This window comes from Oncorhynchus nerka, linkage group LG15 (genome assembly GCF_034236695.1).
Source record: "Oncorhynchus nerka isolate Pitt River linkage group LG15, Oner_Uvic_2.0, whole genome shotgun sequence".
Classification (NCBI taxonomy): Eukaryota; Metazoa; Chordata; class Actinopteri; order Salmoniformes; family Salmonidae; genus Oncorhynchus; species Oncorhynchus nerka.
This window is the reverse complement of record NC_088410.1, coordinates 22,253,350-22,267,215: the sequence shown is the minus strand read 5'-3', so window position 1 is coordinate 22,267,215 and position 13,866 is coordinate 22,253,350. Positions and strand designations below refer to the sequence as shown.

At 42.6% G+C, this 13,866-nt stretch overlaps 1 pseudogene; it reads right to left on the bottom strand.

Moving 5' to 3' along the window:
• Nucleotides 1–2,651: 2,651 nt before the first annotated feature.
• Nucleotides 2,652–8,003, bottom strand: LOC135559808 (zinc finger protein 271-like; annotated as a pseudogene).
• Between the last annotated feature and the right edge of the window lie 5,863 nt (nucleotides 8,004–13,866).

Here is a 13,866-nt window from a genome sequence, read left to right as displayed (position 1 = left end):
ACCGACAATGGCGAGACAGCCTATAGGGAGGAGGTCAGAGACCTGGCCGTGTGGTGCCAGGTCAACAACCTCTCCTTCAACGTGATCAAGACAAAGGAGATGATTGTGGACTACAGGAAAAGGAGGACCGAGCACGCACCCATTCTCATCGACAGGGCTGTAGTGGAGCAGGTTGAGAGCTTCAAGTTCCTTAGTGTCCACATCACCAACAACTAACATAGTCCAACCACACCACGACAGTCATGAAGAGGGCACAACAAAACCTATTCCCCCTCAGGAGACTGAAAAGATTTGGCATGGGTCCTCAGATCCTCAAAGGTTCTACAGCTGCACCATCGAGAGCCTCCTGACTGATTGCATCACTGACTGGTATGGCAACTGCTCGTCCTCCGACCGCAAGGCAGTACAGAGGGTAGTGCGTACGGCCCAGTACATCGCTGGGGCCAAGCTTCCTGCCATCCAGGACCTCTATACCAGGCGGAGTCAGAGTAAAGCCCTAAAGATAGTCAAAGACTCCAGCCAGTAAGCATTTCACTGTAAGGTCTACACCTGTTGTATTCGGCCCATGTGAATAATACAATTTGATTTGACCTCTTCAAGGCCCTGAAGATGTGGATGTTGATTAAGGCAGCCCTCCATTCGGCAGAGTCACTCTCTCTCAGGTCTGTGATTCTCAGGGTGTGGAGTCCTTGTCTGTAGTTGGATGGTACTTCAAACTACCTGCATACTCTGGGTCCTGGCTTAGATCTGTAGTAACTCCAAACTCCCATTTGTTGAACCAGGATACTTCTGTGACGTTATGCCAGCTGGGATGTCTATACATTCAGGTAATGTCCACTGTTGACCACTTCAAGGCACAGATACTCCTCTTGGTGTGAGTCACATTCAAACAGCTCTGACCATGAACACCTGAAACTAAATGTATCTGATAAATTCCTCAAACGATAATGAGACTATTTTCAAGTGTTTTAGATGTATAGGACTGGTTAATTTAAAATGAATAAAATATATAGACACACAGTGCATTCAGAAAGTATTCAGAACCCTTGCCTTTTTCATTTTGTTACGTTACAGTCTTATTCTAAAACAAATTCCAAAATTATAATTCTAAAACGATATAACAAGATAACATACCATCAGCCATTGTCTACCTTTTCTATTATACTGTATAGTTCCTACTAGTGTTACTATCCAAGAGTTAACCGATTTGTCTGTTTTCCCCACATGTTCTACTATTGGTCCACAGGCCTTAATGATTGATACTTAAGATGATTATTATAGGTGAGTTCAGACTCACACAATGTAGGAGTGAGAAAATCCTCATGGTCTTTTACAGCACAGGAGTAACTGTCTGCAGAGTAACACCCGACCACTAGAGTATTACAGGAGTATTGTTGGGAAGTAGGGTCATGGAGATGTTGTCCGTTCTTGTAACAGATGTAGGTGAGGTTGGGGTTGTCAGTCAGAAGACAGGTGGTGCTACAGGTCAGTGTTCTCTTCTATTCCTCTGTGGAGGAAGACACCTTCACCTGCAGCTCTGAATGATTCTAATGAATTATTAGAATTAGATATTATATATTACCTGTGTCAGTCAGAGTTGTTACAGGGAAGCTGTACCCCCATTCTGTGTTTTAAATCTGAACTTGTACTCAGCTGAATCTCTCTCAGGTCTGTGATTCTCAGGTTGCAGTCTTTCTCTTTAGTTCCAAGGTACTCAGCACGACCTGCATACTCTGGACCGAGCTCATGATTTTAGGCTCCTGATTGATTGAAGTGATTTCTCTTGAATAAACCAGTTTGGTTCTGAGACTACATGATAACTTGGATGTTGATATGTGCAGGGCAGTTCCACTGTTGAGCCCTTCATAGCACAGATACTCTGATGGGTGTAAATCACGTTGACAGTTCTGACCCAGAACACCTAAAACAGTAGTAGGCCCAATCATTTATGCAATTAGTTAATTCAATAATTTTTTCACTCAACAAAACATAAATGCAACAATTTGTACGATTTTACTGAGTTACAGTTCATATAAAGAAATCAGTCAATTGTTATAAATGAATTAGACCTAATCTATGGATTTCACATGACTGGGAATACAGATACAATTAAAGTCAGAAGTTTACATACACTTAGGTTGGAGTCATTAAAACTTGTTTTTCAACCACTCCACAAATTTCTTGTTAACAAACTATAGTGTTGGCAAGTCGGTTAGGACATCTACTTTGTGCATGACACAAGTCATTTTTCCAACAATTGTTTACAGACAGATTATGTCACTTATAATTCACTATATCACAATTCCAGTGGGTCAGAAGTTTACATACACTAAGTTGACTGTGTCTTTAAACAGCTTGGTGTCACGTTCGTCGTAAGAACATTCGGACCAAAGCGCATTGTGATATGGGTTCCACATGTTTATTATATGAAACGCACAAAAACAATAAAGAACGAATGGAACGTGAAGTAGATGAATTGCTGACAGGCAACTACACATAAACAAGATCCCACAATATACAGTGGGGAAATGGCTGCCTAACCAAAATAGAGAATAAAAAGGCTCTCTACGCTCAGGGCTTGACATTACCCCCCAAAACCTGAAACAACTGGGGAGGGTAGGGGGGTGACTAGTGTCGGTGGCGGCCCTGGTTCAGGTCTTTGCCCCCGACCAGACCACGGGTCCGGCCATGGGTAGAACGCCATGCCCGGACTGGGCATCGGCGCCGAGGAAGGCTCCGGCCATGGAGCTGAGTTGGCCGCCGTGCCTTGACTGGGCATCGGCGCAGAGGAAGGCTCCGGCCTTGGTGCTGGACTGGGCGCCGTCACAGAGGAAGGCTCCGGCCATGGAGCTGAGTTGGCCGCCGTGCCTTGACTGGGCATCGGCGCAGAGGAAGGCTCCGGCCTTGGTGCTGGACTGGGCGCCGTCACAGAGGAAGGCTCCGGCCATGGAGTTGAGTTGGCCGCCGTGCCTTGACTGGGCATCGGCGCAGAGGAAGGCGCCGTCCAGAGGAAGGCTGCCATGGAGCTGGGACTTGACTGGGCACGCCGTCCTGCCATGTAGCGGGACTGGACTGGGCACCGGCGCAGAGGAAGGATTCTGCCATGGAGCTGGACTGGAGTCGTGCCTGGCTCTCCGGACCGTTGACCATCGCTGGAGGTTCCCGGACTGCTGACCGTCGCTGGAGGTTCCGGACTGTTGACAGTCGCTGGAGGTTCCAGACTGTGAACCGTCACAGAAAGCTCTGGACTTTTAACCGTCTTAGGAACCTCTGGACTGGAAACCGTCGTAGGAATCTCTGGACTTGGAAACGTCGTAGGAAGCTCTGGACTGGGAACCGTCGCCGGAAGCTCTGGACTGGGAACCGTCGCCGGAAGCTCTGGACTGGGAACCGTCGCCGGAAGCTCTGGACTACCAAATACTAATTGAGTGTATCTAAACTTCTGACCCATGTGAGGTATGTGATGAAAGATAGAAAAGCTGAAATAAATAATTCTCTCTACTATTATTCTGACATTTCACATTCTTAAAATAAAGTGGTGATCCTAACTGACCTAAAACAGATAATTTTTACTAGGATTAAATGTCATGATTTGTGGAAAAACTGAGTTTAAATGTATTTGGCTGAGGTGTATGTAAACTTCCAACTTCAACTATATGCATCTGTTGTTCACAGATACCTTAAAAGAAACGGTAGTCAGTATCTGGTGTGACCACCATTTGCCTCATGCAGTGCAACATAAGATAAAGGATTTAATGTGTTTTTGTATTGAATACATGTGTCGTGGAAATTACTACCAAGGACTCAGTCAAACTTAAATGAATAATTATTTATTATCAGCAAGCTGGAGAGATTCCAACAATCTTTAATGCACCACAGTACACGTCGGTCAGGAGCTCTTTCGGGGCAGTCCCGTTAGTTCTCTTATATACTGGTAACACAGACAAGTTATATTTGCATGATTTACATTATTCATCATTAACATTTGGTTCCTGCATGTAAATTATAGAACATATTCTGAGCGTTCTGCCAAAGGTCTGAGGGGTCATGACCGTCTCCCCTCATATCTCTACCTACAGGAACCAATGATTGTATGAGACAAGTACAATTCAAGGCTCTCTCTTCAGATAACATTTCCCCACACATGAATATACACCTACCATTGGTGAAACATTTTATTATACATTATTTAATGGATAATATGAGTTCATACATTAAAAGATAACTCTGAACACCTCCTCCCCCACCCCACACAGCACTCATACTCCAAGACGCTTGATACATATGGATCCAGAGCTGCATATTATCTACACATGTTACCATGGCAATCAGACTTACTAAAGTGTTAGAGAATGGGAGATGGATGACTGTTTACAAGATGTTTTCTATGTAAACTTTATTTAGGGATCTGGAACCGGTGCCGGAGAGAAGGGAGATTAAAGAAAACATGTTTGTGCTTTCTGGTGTTTTATCAGTGACCCTGAACGAAAAACTCTTCCCACACTGATCACAACTATAAGGTTTCTCTCCTGTGTGTATGTGTTGGTGTAGAGTCAGGTCTCCTGATCGACTGAAGCTCTTCCCACACTGAACACAGCTATGGCTTCTCTCCTGTGTGTATGTGTTGGTGTATAGTCAGGTCTCCTGATCGATTGAAGCTCTTCCCACACTGATCACAGCTATAAGGCTTCTCTCCTGTGTGTATGCGTTGGTGTATAGTCAGGTCTCCTGATCGATTGAAGCTCTTCCCACACTGATCACAGCTATAAGGCTTCTCTCCTGTGTGTATGCGTTGGTGTATAGTCAGGTCTCCTGATCGATTGAAGCTCTTCCCACACTGATCACAGCTATAAGGCTTCTCTCCTGTGTGTATGTGTTGGTGTATAGTCAGGTGTCCTGACTCATTGAAGCTCTTCCCACACTGATCACAGCTATAAGGCTTCTCTCCTGTGTGTATGCGTTGGTGTATGGTCAGGTCTCCTGATCGACTGAAGCTCTTCCCACACTGATCACAGCTATAAGGCTTCTCTCTTGTGTGTATGCGTTGGTGTGTAGTCAGGGCTCCTGAGTGATTGAAGCTCTTCCCACACTGATCACAGCTATAAGGCTTCTCTCCTGTGTGTTTGTGTTTAGTCTGGGATCCTGACTGATTTAAGTATTTCCCACAATCAAAGCAGGTATAAGGTCCCTCCCCTGAATTAATTATCTGAGATTTTAAGGTATTAGATGCATGCTCTAGAGTGTGAATTTGCACATGAATTTTCAAGTCTTGTTTAGCAAAACTCTTCCACAGTCAGAGCAGCAGTGGTGAGGTTTCTTCCCTGTACCTCTATGCTGGTGTTTGAGGTGTTCTGATCTGGAGAGACTCTTCTCTTTCTTGTCAGCATCATGATGTTGTTGAGGCTCCCCAGATGATAAGCCCTCCCACTTAGAGAGCAACGATTACAGATGTCCCCTGTGAAACAAAGACATTGAATAGTTAGGTTTTGGAAAGATGGGTCCGTAAACAGATGGGTCCTTCCATGAAATTAAGGCCTTTTGCTTCCTTTCATATTTTTCCAGTAGAAATTGTACATCAGTATTACATTTTAAACCTGTTATTAAATAATATGAATAAAGACTTGCTAAAGTGACAATTCTGAATTTTGACAAGTCCTTCCATCAACCCTGTGTCACATCAACCCTGTGTCACATCTAGAAAGATTTTAACCCAACTAATACAATCATTTCTCCAAGTTTTACCATCGTTGAGTAAATGTACAAGTGCAGAATAATACGATTATTGTGAAGTCAATTAGTATAAGAGTTTGATTTAAATGTTGACATGCTTTGAAAGAACAATTTCCCTAATAATCCTGTTTACATGGACACATCTGAAATCAGGCTACCTGACGGGACTTCGATAAACACTGAAAATTGTCAATCAAAATAAACGTTTTCCACAACGACTGTTATTTCTTTTAAGCAGTATAGTGTTTGTATGTGAAAACTCTTTCTAAGATGAGTACTTGGTTGTTTTTCCTGAACTCAGTCAAAAGATGTTAGCTGGCGCTGCTTGTGTTAGCACATACACAGATTAAATACACCTCTATAACTCTGATTAAAGTGTTTACATGTCCTAATCATTCTAAAGAATTCTCAGAAAACCAGGTGTTTTTAAAGGTGTATCCTTTCTTCGGTTATGACCTTACACCAATTAAGATCAGCAGTTTAAGATGTTTACATGACTAATGACAAACCCAGCCTACTGCCATAATCAGTTTAATAGGAAATGATTAGTGTGCATGTAAAGCCCTAGTTATTTGGTTACTTTGACAGTCATTTCTGAACATTATTTATTTCAAGTGATTAGTGATTCATTTACATCTGTCCCTCATTTTAAGGTCTACCCTGTTTGGGGCGGCAGGTAACCTAGTGGTTAGAACATTGGGCCAGTAACCAAAAGGTTCCTAGCTCTAATCCCGAGCTGACAAGGTAAACATCTGTCGTTCTGACCCTGAACAAGGCAGTTAACCCACTGTTCCTAAGCCATCATTGTAAATAAGTATTTGTTCTTAACTGACTTGTCTAGTTAAATAAAGATTAAATACATGAACTGAACTCTTGTTTAAATATGATGAAACTGTTCCTTGATTATTTTTTGAAAAAGAAACATTGAACATCTAATAGTCAAATCAGAGTAAAAGCAGGTGAGCTGGTTCTACTCTATGGATTTACTGCTGTTTTGTGGTGGAGAACTGAGGCAGTCAACCCTTTTACCCAGACATGCTAGAAATATTTTAACAATAACTTTGTGAAAATTGCATTCAATTGCTACTCCTTGTTGCACAATACTATCTTCCATTCCCGTCACCAGAGGATTCATGGCTGATTTAAAGGACTAATATTACAATGTAAAATAGTGGTTTTGTTGTTTTTAGTTGTCCCCCATTACAGTCAACCGTGTTACTTTATTTGGCACATTGGCACTTACTATAGTATTTATATTTCATTAAACCTCTTGAGATGGGAAACGTGTTTTTTCTTTAGTTGAACACGTGCTCTTTATGACAGAATGTTAAAATGATGTGAAATCGAACTTTTTTAAAACCAAGTTACACTTCTTAAAATTGGGTGGAACGACCAGATATTTTCATCAATATATAATTAATCAATTATTTGTTACAGAAGCAGACTGTAGTCTCATCCACACACCATGGTTCTTAATTAATGAAATCACATCTCCATGTTCCTCTTCTCCTCTCTCAGTTCCACTCTGCCCCGGTGTTTTCCTGCAGTCCACCAGACCCAGCAGTAAAGTACAGGGAGGCGATCGACCTGGGTACTCCTGGAGGGTGGAGGGGGACAGGCTAGCTTTATCCTGTTGGACACAATAAGTATTCTACATAGATTCAAATGAAACTAAATATTTAATTAAGTTAGTCTACACCTCTAATTGATTTGGGTGCATCCCTAGAATATCTCATTTTTCCTGAAATGTTCAATCGTTCACTAAAACAAACAAACTAATAGCATTGGGTTACTGGAGGCTTGGGACATTTACATTTACATTTAAGTCATTTAGCAGACGCTCTTATCCAGAGCGACTTACAAATTGGTGCATTCACCTTATGACATCAGAGTTTCCACCATATTTCTTATACCAGTCTCTTTAGGGGTCTCATTTTAAGTAATCATGTAGATTTTAACACATTTAAACCAATCAATTGCTGGTCTGCTTAACATACAAGTGTTCAATGCATTCCTAAGGGTCAAGCACAAGTGCCATCTAATAAAACAATTAATGTGAGATGTTGTAATGACTGGACTTGCTCACCGGGTGGCAGCACTGGGGCAGTTGAATTTCACAGCATCATACTGGACATCCTCATCCTCTTTCTGGGGATGAGGAGGTTGGACAGTGGAGTACAGAGGCACTTCCTGGTTATTGGAGCAAGAGAGGTGGGCATTGGTGTAGTCAGCATCACCCTGTTAGTCTGTGCCGCGGTAGTGGCCATGGCCATTCCTGAGACGTTGTCATAAACTGGACTGAGTCTCCCTGGAGGAGAAAAGAGACAATATAAGCATTCCTTGGGAATATTCCATTGGTTCCACTGTGCCAGGCAAGATTAATCAAGCACCGTTAAAAGATCTGAAAGGAAACAAATACTTTTTGACCTCATCTCACCTGTCCATTCCCTGCTGACTTTAATGTTTTTTTTTACACAAGTGAATGAATAAATGAATAATTGAACAACAATCACATTCATAACAACTCAAAATGATCAAGTAAAATATACTTCTTAGAAAGATGCTCAACTGAACCACATGAAGCCGGAGAGACAGAGGATGAGAACCACAACTACAATTCCTATAGCTGCATTCTTCTGTATGTCCCATCAGCTGCAGTAAAACCTGGTAAAGGGTTTTACCATAAATATGTCTAGATCTTTTTGGGGCAAACTTATTCTAGAGGAGGCCTCTGGTCCATAGTGAGAAGCAGATGTTGTTGAGCAGATAATGGATTTAATATATTGATCTATTGAATACATGAATACACACCTTGTATTGTTGAAACATTTTTCTACATTACACAAATATCTAATGGATAATAGGAGTTAATTAAATAAGATACAGCTCTGAACACCCCACCCACACCAACTTCCCCCTCTACACACAAACTGTTCACTATGACATTTTCCATTTAGATGACAAGTTTACAGTGTTGTAAAGTACTTAAGTAAAAATACTTGAAAGTACTACTTAAGGAGGTTTTTGGGGTATCTGTACTTCACTATTTATATTTTTGTCAACTTTGACTTTTTACTCCATATATTTTCCCTGACACCCAAAAGTACTTGTTACATTTTGACAGGAAAATGGTCCAATTCACACACTTATCAAGATAACATCCTTCATTTGTAAATGATATCTGAGTGTTGGAGTGTGCCCCTGGCTATCCATCAATAAACATAACTAAAATAATTGTCCAGGTTTCTCTCCAGTGTGTGTGAGTAAGAACTGAGTTTAATAATCATACGGAGTAGAACATCGTTAGACAGTCGCAAATATTTCTACCTTTTAAGAGAACCTGGGCTGGCAGATAGGATTTAGTTCATCGATTCCTTTTGCTGGCCCACATGCCATTACAGTAGGTGAGTAATGCACCATAACGTTGGATGCCAACCGCTGATAAACTTCACAGAAGATTATCTATTTTCATTGTTAGGGTGGCGACTTGAGTTTAAAAAATATGTTTTTATTTAACTAGGCAAGTCAGTTAAGAACAAATTATTATTTACAATGACAGCCTATCCCGGCCAAACCCTCCCCTATCCCGGACAAACCCTCCCCTATCCCGGACAACGCTGGGCCAATTGTGCGCCGGCCCATGGGATTCCCTCTCACGGTCGGTTGTGATACAGCCCAGGATGGAACCAGGGTATGTAGTGGAGCCTTTAGCACTGAGATTCAGTGCCTTAGACCGCTGAGCCACTCGGAAGCTCCTGAGTATCTGGTCATATAATGAATCATCTGACTTTCAAATCAGTGGAGGTGATTGTGCACACTTTAGGGGATACGTAATACGACACACTTTAGGGGATACGTAATACGACACACTTTAGGGGATACGTAATACGACACACTTAGGGGATACGTAATACGACACACTTTAGGGGATACGTAATACGACACACTTTAGGGGACACATAATACGACACACTTTAGGGGACACGTAATACGACACATTTCTAAACATGAATGGGAACCTTGCTGAAGGAAAAGAAAAAGCCCAACAACTTTTACAGTTATGTTTTTGTTGTCCAAGCTATTGTTTTTTCAGTGTTCATTCCTAAAACAAGAAATATGTAAACTACAGTACAGCTACTTTGTTGTCACATTGTTCAAATAAGGATTAGAGGGTTGCTGAGAGAGAATTCCAGTCTCAAGGCTGCAAGTGATGCACCCCTAGACCAGAGCAATCAAACATATATTTAAATATACAAGCTCAATTAAGTTATGACAACATAAAATCTCACATCTCATGTAGGATAATCTTACATCAGAAAGTTTTTGGATAAGATTTGACCTGATCTATAAAAGTCGAGTAAAGCCAATAAAACATTCAACAACAACCCTTTCACTAAGAATCATGTTGTCTGCTATCGTCTACTTTTACCTGACAGCAACTTGGAACAGAGTTCTATTTGAGTCCAGATGTTCTCAAGGCTGTTGTTGCATCTCCCTCTCTGCAGCCTAGAAACATAAAGAGACAACAAACACACTTTATAACTGGTGAAAAACTACACCTGATACTTCAATTAAGCAGGAAAAAGTCTCTATTATAACAGATGTGTAGCACTGTAAGACACGTGTTTCTCTGTTGTTGTTTTAAACCTGTTTTATTCTCAGGACCAGGACTATAACAATGAGTATTGGGACCCAGGACAACAACATATCCTGGTCTCTATTCTCAGGACCAGGACTATAACACTGAGTATTGGGACCCAGGACAACAACATATCCTGGTCTCTATTCTCAGGACCAGGACTACAACACTGAGTATTGGGACCCAGGACAACAACATATCCTGGTCTCTATTCTCTAGGACCAGGACTATAACACTGAGTATTGGGACCCAGGACAACAACATATCCTGGTCTCTATTCTCAGGACTATAACACTGAGTATTGGGACCCAGGACAAGAACATATCCTGGTCTCTATTCTCAGGACCAGGACTATAACACTGAGTATTGGGATCCAGGACAACAACATATCCTGGTCTCTATTCTCAGGACCAGGACTATAACACTGAGTATTGGGACCCAGGACAACAACATATCCTGGTCTCTATTCTCAAGACCAGGACTATAACACTGAGTATTGGGACCCAGGACAACAACATATCCTGGTCTCTATTCTCAGGACCAGGACTACAACACTGAGTATTGGGACCCAGGACAACAACATATCCTGGTCTCTATTCTCTAGGACCAGGACTATAACACTGAGTATTGGGACCCAGCAGGACAACAACATATCCTGGGGACCAGAACTATAACACTGAGTATTGGGACCCAGGACAACAACATATCCTGGTCTCTATTCTCAGGACCAGGACTATAACACTGAGTATTGGGACCCAGGACAACAACATATCCTGGTCTCTATTCTCAGGACCAGGACTATAACACTGGTATTGGGACCCAGGACAACAACATATCCTGGTCTCTATTCTCAGGACCAGGACTATAACACTGAGTATTGGGATCAGGGACAACAACATATCCTGGTCTCTATTCTCAGGACCAGGACTATAATACTGAGTATTGGGACCCAGGACAACAACATATCCTGGTCTCTATTCTCAGGACCAGGACTATAACACTGAGTATTGGGATCCAGGACAACAACATATCCTGGTCTCTATTATCAAGACCAGGACTATAACACTGAGTATTGGGACCCAGGACAACAACATATCCTGGTCTCTATTGTCAGGACCAGGACTATAACACTGACCCAGGACAACAACATATCCTGGTCTCTATTCTCAGGACCACTGAGGACCCAGGACAACATATCCTGGTCTCCCATTCTCAGGACCAGGACTAAACACTGAGTATTGGGACCCAGGACAACAACATATCCTGGTCTATCCTGGTCTCTGGGACCCAGGACAACAACATATCCTGGGACCAGGACTATAACACTGAGTATTGGGACCCAGGACAACAACATATCCTGGTCTCTATTCTCAGGACCAGGACTATAACACTGAGTATTGGGACCCAGGACAACAACATATCCTGGTCTCTATTCTCAAGACCAGGACTATAACACTGAGTATTGGGACCCAGGACAACAACATATCCTGGTCTCTATTCTCAGGACCAGGACTATAACACTGAGTATTGGGACCCAGGACAACAACATATCCTGGTCTCTATTCTCAGGACCAGGACTATAACACTGAGTATTGGGACCCAGGACAACAACATATCCTGGTCTCTATTCTCAGGACCAGGACTATAACACTGAGTATTGGGACCCAGGACAACAACATATCCTGGTCTCTATTCTCAGGACCAGGACTATAACACTGAGTATTGGGATCAGGGACAACAACATATCCTGGTCTCTATTCTCAGGACCAGGACTATAACACTGAGTATTGGGACCCAGGACAACAACATATCCTGGTCTCTATTCTCAGGACCAGGACTATAACACTGAGTATTGGGACCCAGGACAACAACATATCCTGGTCTCTATTCTCAGGACCAGGACTATAACACTGAGTATTGGGATTGGGACCAGGACAACAACATATCCTGGTCTCTATTCTCAGGACCAGGACTATAACACTGAGTATTGGGACCCAGGACAACAACATATCCTGGTCTCTATTCTCAGGACCATGACTATAACACTGAGTATTGGGACCCAGGCCAACAACATATCCTGGTCTCTATTCTCAGGACCAGGACTATAACACTGAGTATTGGGATCCAGGACAACAACATATCCTGGTCTCTATTCTCAGGACCAGGACTATAACACTGACCCAGGACAACAACATATCCTGGTCTCTATTCTCAGGACCAGGATTGGGACCCAGGACAACATATCCTGGTCTCTATTCTCAGGACCAGGACTATAAGGACACAACATATCCTGGTCTCTATTCTCAGGGATAACCAGGACAACAACATATCCTGGTCTCTATTCTCAGGACCAGGACTATAACACTGAGTATTGGGACCCAGGACAACAACATATCCTGGTCTCTATTCTCAGGACCAGGACTATAACACTGAGTATTGGGACCCAGGACAACAACATATCCTGGTCTCTATTCTCAGGACCAGGACTATAACACTGAGTATTGGGACCCAGGACAACAACATATCCTGGTCTCTATTCTCAGGACCAGGACTATAACACTGAGTATTGGGATCCAGGACAACAACATATCCTGGTCTCTATTCTCAGGACCAGGACTATAACACTGAGTATTGGGACCCAGGACAACAACATATATTCTCAGGACCAGGACCATAACACTGAGTATTGGGACCCAGGACAACAACATATCCTGGTCTCTATTCTCAGGACCAGGACTATAACACTGAGTATTGGGACCCAGGACAACAACATATCCTGGTCTCTATTCTCAGGACCAGACTATAACACTGAGTATCTATCCCGGTCTCTATTCTCTCAGGACCAGGACTATAACACTGAGTATTGGGATCCAGGACAACAACATATCCTGGTCTCTATTCTCAGGACCAGGATTATAATACTGAGTATTGGGATCCAGGACAACAACATATCCTGGTCTCTATTCTCAGGACCAGGACTATAACACTGAGTATTGGGACCCAGGACAACAACATATCCTGGTCTCTATTCTCAGGACCAGGACTATAACACTGAGTATTGGGACCCAGGACAACAACATATCCTGGTCTCTATTCTCAGGACCAGGACTATAACACTGAGTATTGGGACCCAGGACAACAACATATCCTGGTCTCTATTCTCAGGACCAGGACTATAACACTGAGTATTGGGACCCAGGACAACAACATATCCTGGTCTCTATTCTCAGGACCAGGACTATAACACTGAGTATTGGGACTCTATTCTCAGGACCAGGACTATAACACTGAGTATTGGGACCCAGGACAACAACATATCCTGGTCTCTATTCTCAGGACCAGGACTATAACACTGAGTATTGGGACCCAGGACAACAACATATCCTGGTCTCTATTCTCAGGACCAGGACTATAACACTGAGTATTGGGACCCAGGACAACAACATATCTCTGGACCAGGACTCTCTATTCTCAGGACCAGGAGGACTATAACACTG